This window comes from Pygoscelis adeliae, unplaced genomic scaffold (assembly GCF_000699105.1).
Source record: "Pygoscelis adeliae isolate BGI_AS28 unplaced genomic scaffold, ASM69910v1 Scaffold38, whole genome shotgun sequence".
In the NCBI taxonomy this organism is placed as follows: Eukaryota; Metazoa; Chordata; class Aves; order Sphenisciformes; family Spheniscidae; genus Pygoscelis; species Pygoscelis adeliae.
This window is the reverse complement of record NW_008825614.1, coordinates 22,493,300-22,503,280: the sequence shown is the minus strand read 5'-3', so window position 1 is coordinate 22,503,280 and position 9,981 is coordinate 22,493,300.

Here is a 9,981-nt window from a genome sequence, read left to right as displayed (position 1 = left end):
AGTGGTTCAGACACCGCTCCATATGCTGTTGGTGGTGATCCAGGAAGCCAGTGAAGTTTTCCATTACTGGTGCAAAGATCTGCACCAAATTTTAAAAAAATAATCTTAAAGTTTATTAAAGATGGGATGTGGTGGTTCAGGATGAGTTTTGAAGATTGACATTCATCCCTTTGCCCAACAGACATATTTTCAAAATATCAATGAATGCTGTAACCAAAACCACTAGGCCCTTTAACTTCACACCCATTCAGGTTACTTTGGTGTGTTTATCTGCTGTGCCTGTTGAAGTGAAATATTGCACTGCATCATTGAGGAATCATGCCGGGGGCTCTCGTTTTGGAGCTTCCTCTGTTGCTTTTGCATCTGTTGTCATATTCTGCAACGTTCTTGGTGACAGTTTCCACCTTACCCTGTCCTTTCTGTGCCAGGCATTTGTGCTCCATGAAAAGTGCAGCTCTTAAGGATACACAGCTTCATTTCCTTTCTTTCTTTTCTTATCAGCAGTGAAATAGTTCAAAATGTCAACAATATATCAAGGTGTTGACATAAATACATCAATAGTCAGTCAACATCTCCTTGAAGTGAATGGGACAGTTTATGTTCTTCTAAGGCAGTTTTCCATGAATCTGCAGACTCAGGTGTTCTCTCCTTGTTTTGGGGATCTTGGCCTAGATGATGAAGAAGGTGAGGGGTCCAGAGTGACAAGTCCACCCTATGATACCTTTTCTGATTCAAACAATAATCCAGCACCTTAGAAGTCTCCAGGTTTAAAAACAATCTTGGTCTTCATCTTTTTTCTTCCTAAAGGGTGCCTTTTTTTCCTCATAAACCTCTAGTTGTCTTAAGGGAGGCATGATACTGACCTCAGGCAGCAATGATTACCTAAATATATACGCCTCTAACCAACAATAGAAATATGACAAACGAGTATCAGTTGAAACCATAACCCCCAGCCTCCCCTGGGATACACCAACTTCCTTAATGAGAGAAACAATAACCATTCTAGTCCTGAGAGAGTTGAAGATAAATGACTGTCTACTGTTGATATTTTGATCTATAGGACAAATATGGTGTTTCTATTGAGAGTGTGTATATAAAGCCAGCTGAAACCCATAGGCTGCGTTCTTTGTAGGTAAATCTTCAGATTTCTAGAAGATTACTAGATTTCACTAGTAGAGAAAAGCAGAAGTAAGTTTTTAAATCACTACTTTCCCCAGGTTCAAAAAGGACCTTTTTTTTCTTCTTTTCCTTCTTTCTTCATTTCCACCCTCCTCTATTTTCTTTAAATAAAGGACCACCTCATGAGTAGAACAATACTTGGAAAGTCAGATTACAAAATTCACAGCTTTCTCGTAAACTGTCCTTTTGACAGCCACATACAAAGGCTCTGAAATCCAAAGATGTCAATAGGTCAACAAAATATTTTAGCAGAAAAAAAAAAGACACATATAAAGAGACAGATTCTAATGGATTTCAGAGATAGAATTACAGTAATATTTCCTAGTATTTCCAGTAATATTGCCATTTTTTCCTTTAGCTTTCAGACTGTATTGTCATATTCTGTGATGTAATATCGTTATATCATATAAAGACTGTACATCATACTTACTTTAATTAACCCAGACAACTCATTTCTGTCTGATGGCGAGTTTCTTGGTGGTTAGGATAGTGTCAAAAAAAAGAGGGTTCTTATCTTGAACAGAGCATCATGACATTACTGATACACTTCTGTCATGGTTTAACCCCAGCCAGCAACTAAGCACCACACAGCCTCTTACTCACTCCCCACACAGTGGGATAGGGGAGAGAATCGGAAGGGTAAAAGTGAGAAAACTCGTGGGTTGAGATAAAGACAGTTTAATAGGTAAAGCAAAAGCCGTGCACGCAAGCAAAGCAAAACAAGGAATTAATTCACTCCTTCCCATCAGCAGGCAGGTGTTCAGCCATCTCCAGGAAAGCAGGGCTCCATCACGCTTAACGATTAGTTGGGAAGACAAACACCATCACTCCGAATGTCCCTCCCTTCCTTCTTCTTCCTCCAGCTTTATATTGCTGAGCATGATGTCATATGGTGTGGAATATCCTTGTGGTCAGTTGGGGTCAGCTGTCCCAGCTGTGTCCCCTCCCAACTTCTTGTGCACCCCCAGCCTGCTCGCTGGTGGGGTGGTGTGAGAAGCAGAAAAGGCCTTGGCTCTGTGTCAGCACTGCTCAGCAATAACAAAAACATCCCTGTGTTATCAACACTGTTTTCAGCACAAATCCAAAACATAGCCCCATACCAGCTACTATGAAAAAAATAACTCTATCCCAGTCAAAAACAGCACAACTTCAAAATCTAGCTTACTTGTAAGTTTAGTTCCTCCAAAAAGGTATGCTAAGTCACACCTGTTCACAACATGCAGACTCTATCTGGCACCATCTAAACGTATGCAACCAAGCATAACCAGGAAAATCATTAGGATGTCTTTGGCAAAGAGGCAAAATTTATGAAAGAAAAATCCATCCAATCCTACACGAAAGAGACCCTCTGAAGCAGGAAGCCAATGGAGGCTGAGATAGCACTCTGGGAAGTTATCACCTCTGCTTGCTCCCCTCTTATAATCCTCTGTGAACATACACTGGTGGGCACTGTTGCACACATGATATTAGGTGAAGATTGCTGTGCCCCAACGTGATTGTTCTTATATTCTTGTCTTTATGTTCATATGGGACTTTCTTTATGTCTTTTGTTATTCCCATCCCAAAGACAAGCAGACTTCTAAAGAAAGTTTCTGAGGACCAGAAATGTCAAATTGTTTAAGGAAAAATTTAATTGAGAACTTAGTTCATCCACGGTACCTTCGTTCATCCTAGGTACCTAATGTGATTGATGGAAAGAGAGAACGTATCTTCTACAGAGAACAATTCCTCTTCTCCTATCTGCCCTTTGGAGCTGCTGACTTTGACTAAAAAGGTTTCCCATGACAACTAAACCACTAAGCCAGGTGCCCCACACAGTTGTGACAACACTGAGCCTAAGTGCTTCCCTCAGTTGGGACCCGTAGAAATAAATTGAAGTGCGGTATTAGGAAACGTCAGCACTGTGGAAACAGTGCATCTTGCCTCGTGAAAATCAATAAGTAGTTTCTGTGACAAAAAAAGGCTAAAGCATCATGACATTCCCTGCATAAATGTCACAGCCCTTTGCAAACACAGTTGGTAGGTCTTCTTGCCATCAAAAAAATACTAAAAGTATGTGGATACTGGGAACAATCTAAACATTGCAGTGCATTGCAGTGTCTGCATTATAACATGAATTTTCAAACACCTTCTTACCACTCCACATCCTTTTGTGCTTTCTGGTTATCACTCATACCCCTGATATATCTTTTTGACCTAGGAAACAGGTCAAAGGACTTCCGTGATGGAAAATGGCACTTATGAAGAGGAATGAAAAAGATTGTCTTTACCCACCTTATGGAAGAGTTGACCACTTGTCTGCTGTCTTTGGGGAACAGAAGCGTGACAACAAAACTACCACCAGACTGGGTATAATACTGGCAAGTTGACACAGGCCAACTTTTGGTAGGGGTTTTTGTGAAAGAATTTAGCCTCTGAAATAATTTACCATGTTGGATTAGGCACTTTCAGAATTTAAAATCCAGATTAATATCAGTGAGAGCACACCAGGACACAGCCTGCTGAGAGTCAAGCCCTGGGAAAGCCTACAGCATAGAGAAAACAGGTACAGCCTCTGTGTTACAGTTCCCAAATTCTCAGAAACTGGAAGCCACAACAAACCCAACACAATGGAGGAGGTGTGTCATTTTGGGATCTTGCAACTGGCTTTTCACCGAGTGCATTGCATACCCCAGCAAACAGATTTAAAGGGGCAAAGCAAAGGAGAAGAAACATCATATTTTCACAGTGGCACACATCACATTTTTCTTGTGAACTGTCTTTTTAATGCCGTCCTATTCCTTTTCATTTCTCACTCACATCTCTCCCTCCCCAAATTTCTGATCCTTGCTCACTTGGGGTCAATTTATCCTGTAGAGTTCTGCCTCCAACATCTGAACTTTATAACATCGTTCCAGATTTTCCCTCTATGAAGCTCAGATGTCAAGGTTTGTTAAGCAGCAAAATTGACAGGGATTTTAACAGTTGTGCTCAGTTTTGTGGTAGGTCTCATCTCAGGGATTTTATAAATGTCTGTTAAAATCAAAGGGAAAAAAATGACTAAGAGAAGTGTTCTTTAGAAAACTTTATGTTATAAAACTACTGTAGCACAGCATTGGTTACATATAATGCAAAAAAAGTTAGGTTAAGCCAGTAATGGAGTTTATAGGGCAGATTAGGTCTTCATTATACACAAGCAATAGCTGTGTGCTCAAGGAAGAAACACTAAAGGACTTTCACCAAGACTGTTGAGACTTTTGTGGCTTACCAACTAAATTACCTCGCTTTCTCCTGATCTCATGACCCATTCCAGGGGTTTACCTTACCTGCAATCATCCCTTCAGACCTGCTGACATGGCCCAGGCAGTTGCCCTGGTTTATATGTTTTTATATTATACTTATTGGCTGTGATAGAGACCCATAAGAGACCATTCTCCCACTCCCAACCTACTGCCTCCATGTAACTTATAATTGGGTTGCGGTTGGGGAACATTAACTCTCCAAAGGTGTATGGAAATGTTTTCTCTGGCTGGTGATCTGGGAGATTTTATTGTCATGATTACCATCTTGTTTTTCTATTCTTAGCTCCAGTTCTTGATTTTAGTGCCTGCCATATCTCAAGAGGTTTTACAGAGACAGAAGTAATTTTCTGGAGAAGAATGTGAAAGTTTCCATGTGGTACAAAGTACGAAAAGGGAGCACGGTCAAGTGAATAACAAATCGGGGTATGAATCAAAGACTGCTAAAACCAAGAAGAACATTATTATTATTAACTGCTGGGGCTTTGGGTCCTGGGAGGCAAACTATATCTTATAATGACACTGCTTAGTGTAGGGGGCAAAAATGTAAAAATATCACAGTTGTTTGAGGAGAACAATGTTTAGTAATAAGTGGGAGGGACTGCTGAGAACAGGAGAGCAGCGTATTTCTCAGTTCTTCTCTAACAGATTTTGGCCCTCTAGTTATAAAGGGGTTTATTGGGAGATTGAATACAATCCCTAAGTCCTTTAGTAAACACGGTCTGAGTCCAAACCAAACAATCCATAAATCAGCGGCAAGCCTTTGCTCCTTATCAAGTCATGAATTAATGAGTTCAGAAGCCAGTGCCAGGATTGCCTATCTTGGCCACATGTAAGGAGAAAGCTCTGCTCCCAAAATGAGCATCTGTGTTCTTGGTTGGACAGATCAAATCATTAATTATACTATCACAAGCTTGGGGGAAATCCTTGGGAGAGTGTGAAGAGGGAAGAAGTTTCAGTGCTGTGGACAGAGGGGTAGAAGGGAGAAAAAGTGATGGTTGAATAATACCCTTTTCCAGAGAGATGACTTTTCAAACCTTTCCAAAGGTTGAAGGTCCCCACTCCAAACATCACTGGATCATCTTCCAAACTTATCTCCTCTCTCCATGCCCCTTCTGCAGTTTTACTTGTATTTCTTGGAGGCCTGGCACCATCTCCACATCCTTGCACTTGTGTTCCACCAGCTCATACACACACATACAGTGTCTTTAAGGGCTGGAAATGAGAATAAGGATCCCAGGAGGTGTCAGGCAGGTATTCTGCCTTTTGGGGCCACATCACAGCTATCTTTTTGCCACAACTGAGAGAACAATGCACTTTCTGATTCAATTACAAACCCTTCATTTCCCCACACCGGTAAATTTGAGGAAAAAGATAGAAAAAACACACACACACTGCTCAGCAGTGAAGCAGGAAAAATCAAACTACTTTATAGACAATGATTCACCAGTTGTGGAGAATAACAGCATACTATGGTGATACGAGGTGCAGTGTGGCTTTTTGGTGCTTAGATGCTGTCCTTCAGTCTTTGGAAACTGCCCTTGCCCTTTAGAAGAAGGTAAAATCCAAGCCTTGATGGTTGGTATAGTTAGGATAAAGGCAGAAATGTTTACCTCAGATAGGAAGGCGACAAATGTGAAATGATCCTTCCTTTCACCATGATTGTATTTCAGCTTCAAGAGAAATCTTGAAGAAGATTTTTAGCCTGGGGATACTACATAAGTGTTGAAGAGTGGTTATTGACTGGCAGGAGAGTGTGATACACCTCATGCATGTTTTAAAACACAGACTGGTTGGTGATATTTGATGTCATTTCTTAGTAAGATCAAGGATCAATTCTATTCATATGGGGCCAAACTTGGCCCTTTTTACACCTGGGACCTAACTGGCTCGGAAGAACCAGACACATTAATGAAAGAATTAACAGCAGTTTCCACCCCAAACTCCCTTTTATCTGGCTCCAAACATGGAAAAAAAATTAAAGCTGTTTGTCTTTACTAGATATTAATATAATCTCAATTCTCTTCAACCAGTGTTCAGTTTTGTCCACATAGATGTATCTGCCATCTCAGAGTTATCCCAGTAAGTCTTTTTGTACCATTCAGTACTAGAGTTTTGTGATCGTACTCCATGGATATCACTTCTCTGACATCAGCTACTACAAAGCTCTTCATAACAAAATTTTCTGATTTTGAGTAATATATAAAACCATTCATGAATCCTATATTTGCCTTAAGGAATGGAAAGTGACTTTTCTTCAGTCTTTGCATTGTGCTTGCATTTTCTCCTTTGGGGACCATAAATATTGTAAGAACCTGGAAGCATTTACAAATGTTGCCTTCTTCTGCCTTGCCTGGCTACCTCTGTGGAGTATTTTATTTGGTCTTATGTCAAATGAAGATGCAGGCTCAGAAGGTTAGTAACACTTAAAAGCATAGGAAAGATCAATATGGGATTTGGAAAAGTAGGAAGAAACAGCCCTGATGAAACTTTATAGCCCACCAGAGAGAGGTTTTGTATTGGAGCATTGTGAAGGGAAACTCAGCCTAGACTCACCCCACCTAACGGAGGCTCTAAATTTTGAACACAGCAACCCTTGGGAAACATAAGCATCTCTAGAGGGTAGTACAGCCTATCTCAAGATCTCTTTCTACTGACTGTAAAAGGAGCTAAAAGTGGCTGTGTTCCTTTTTTAGGTGCTTAAAGTAAGATGAGGAAAATCTGGGCGCAGCAGCAAATCCAACTTACCTGTAAAGAAAACGAGCTCTAAAACCATCTTGTAGATTGAAGAATTGCTGAGTCTGTGCTCTTAAATGTGCAGGACTAGAGGATCCTGGCACAGGCTTTCCAGCACTTAGCATTGCTGCTGAGCATGTCAGAAACACCCCAGTGGAGACATAAAGCAAGGAAAGAAAAGACAAAGGACGATGCAATCACAGATTTGTCTGATGTTTTCCTACCTGCTGCTCTCATAAGTGTTGGTCATTGCTGCTTGCTTCTGTGTTTTGCTAACTGCCTGTTTGTCATGCATTACAAAAGCTGTTCCAGTATGCCAACATACTCCATGGGGTTCTTTTTTTTTCTTTATCTAGTGTGACAGCAAGCTGGCTACTGGGAAGTTAGTACCACAGCTAGAGAGATGATTGCAGTAATCACTCCTGAGGTCTTTTTCTCAGCAAACACCTTTCATGATCTCACATTTATATTATCTTCAGCCAGCATCAGCCAGACCAGACAGAGTACGCAATGCTCTCCAGTTTGTCTCTATGTGTGCTTCCTTCCTGCTTCACGGTTAATGTCCTGCAGTGATGTTACTACACACAGCATGAAAGCAGCCTATGCTGCTCACACAACCACATCCACTCTGTATAGTCGGCAAGCCGTGCTCTCAAGCACACCTTCCATCTATTCTGTCAGACACACAGTACTTGAGTAGTTGCTCTGGGGGCAACATGCGATGACCTTATGCATGCACTATCCCAACAGGTTTCCCTCAGGTCCTCTCTTCAGCAAAATTTTTCTTTGTTCTCTCACGCTTGCATCTTTCTCTTCAAATAAATTTCTCATGGCTTCTCTCCGACAGCTCTGCACATTATCTTGCCCATTTTGTTATGCTCAATACACGTCTTCTTCCTCTGGTAGTAGTGTCTCATATAATGCCCAAGTTTATCCAGTGGATGTCTGCTACAGAGTCTTTCATTCACGTCTACAAGCTCTGTGAAGAAAGGAGGGAAAAGGAGGCTCCACCTTTGCCTGTCATGAACTTCCTGTTTTTTTCCCTTGGAAAAAAAGAGACCCAGCACAGGGATTATTCACTATAGCCTACTGTACTGGTGTTATTCCTGAGCAGGGAGAGATTACGTTAGGTTGTCAAAGGGAGCAAAGCAACCAGGCAGAATTTGCAATAAGAAAACTGAAAATTCAAGAAAAACATTTTTTAAAAGTGATTTCGACTAGGGTCTTGAGGAATTTCCTCAGGGATTTGGTCAGGCTCCCTCACTGGACACACTTGGAGGGAAAATTCTTTTTAATATGTAGACAAGCTAGGTGAGAGGAACTCCACCATTTGGATGGCATTAAGGTGATGGTAGCAGTCTCCCACACCCCTGAGCTCCATTAAATCAATTTAATCCTGTAAAAACCTTCAGTGGAAAAAGTTGCTTTTCCCTCTGGGACCTGCAAGGCCTTAGAATGCAAATTTTAATGATTCTATGCATGTTCTCAAGCCTTAGAGCCTGCCGTTCAGAGTACCCAGTTTCAGCTGATTTCAAATAGCAACTCATCAGAAAGGGAAAGGGTGACTCAGGTTGATGTGTTGAGTCTATATTGTGCATCACCATATAAGTAATCACCTCATTGCTACCTAAAGGCTGCACCAGCTGGAAGGCTGGTATACTGGGGTACAGTGCGGTGAAGAGGCCTTTGTAAGTCCAGACAGGAGATGGAGGCAGGATTGGGACCTAGAACATCAGATCATCAATCATGTACTCCAACAGTCCTCTGATTTCACATTCAGCTTGGAAGCTTCATTTTTCACAAGAAGACAATGAGGATGAATGGCTTTTCTGAGAAAATCTACCTTGCTTTCTTGCTTCCAGTTTTGTTCTATGTTGTTTTCTGTTTCCTCCCATGTGCATTGGTGAATCACTTCTGAAACAGATGGGAGCTGCCCATAGTCATTAAGTAATTTGAGTGATGCAGTTTCTTAAAACTAAAAGAAATTAGAGATCCTGACCATCAGAAATGATAGGAGAAAGTGCAGCACCAGTAGCTGACTGTGGGACTAGGAGCAGTGAATCTGAGTATCTCAGTGTGGCTAAATACAGGATTTAAGCACTTTTAGAAACAATCAGGTGTATTAGAAATGTTCAAATATATATATATATGCATCAATCTGCCTTTAATGTATTCTCATCCTTTTATTTGTCAACCCTTCCCCTTATTTGTCATTCCAATCTTGTTGTTCATTAAGCTTCTGTAACCCTGAGCATCTATAGTCTTGTAAAAGCTACCAATTAGCTGAGGTGGTGTCTATAAACTGTTCAATAATATATATATGAATTTCTCCTTCTTTCTATTTCTCACTTTCTCTCCCTCATCTGTGCCTTAGATCAATGCAAGTTCCTAACATTTTAATAAGTTGCATTCCCCACACCTCTGGAAATACCAATTATTTCTATGTTTGACTTTGTACACCTTGAGAAGTCCAGAAACAAGACCAATGCATCCATGATGTGTTAACCCAAGAGACTTCTTTGGTGTTTTTTTTCCTTGATCCTTACAGGGCTCTGACATCTAAATGGACTTCATTTTAGTCCAGCATCCACCTTCTAGCTGAAGTAGTTGTAGTCTGATACTGTGTAGTCGAAAGTATTCCTTTTCAATAGTGTCTATTTCTGGTTCTTCAACTATTCCACTTCAAGATCAAAAGAATGGCACTTTTAACTTTTACAGTGGTCTCAGAAAAGAAAGGAAGGAAAAGGGAAAGGGAAAGGGGAAGGGGAAGGGGAAGGGGAAGGGGAAG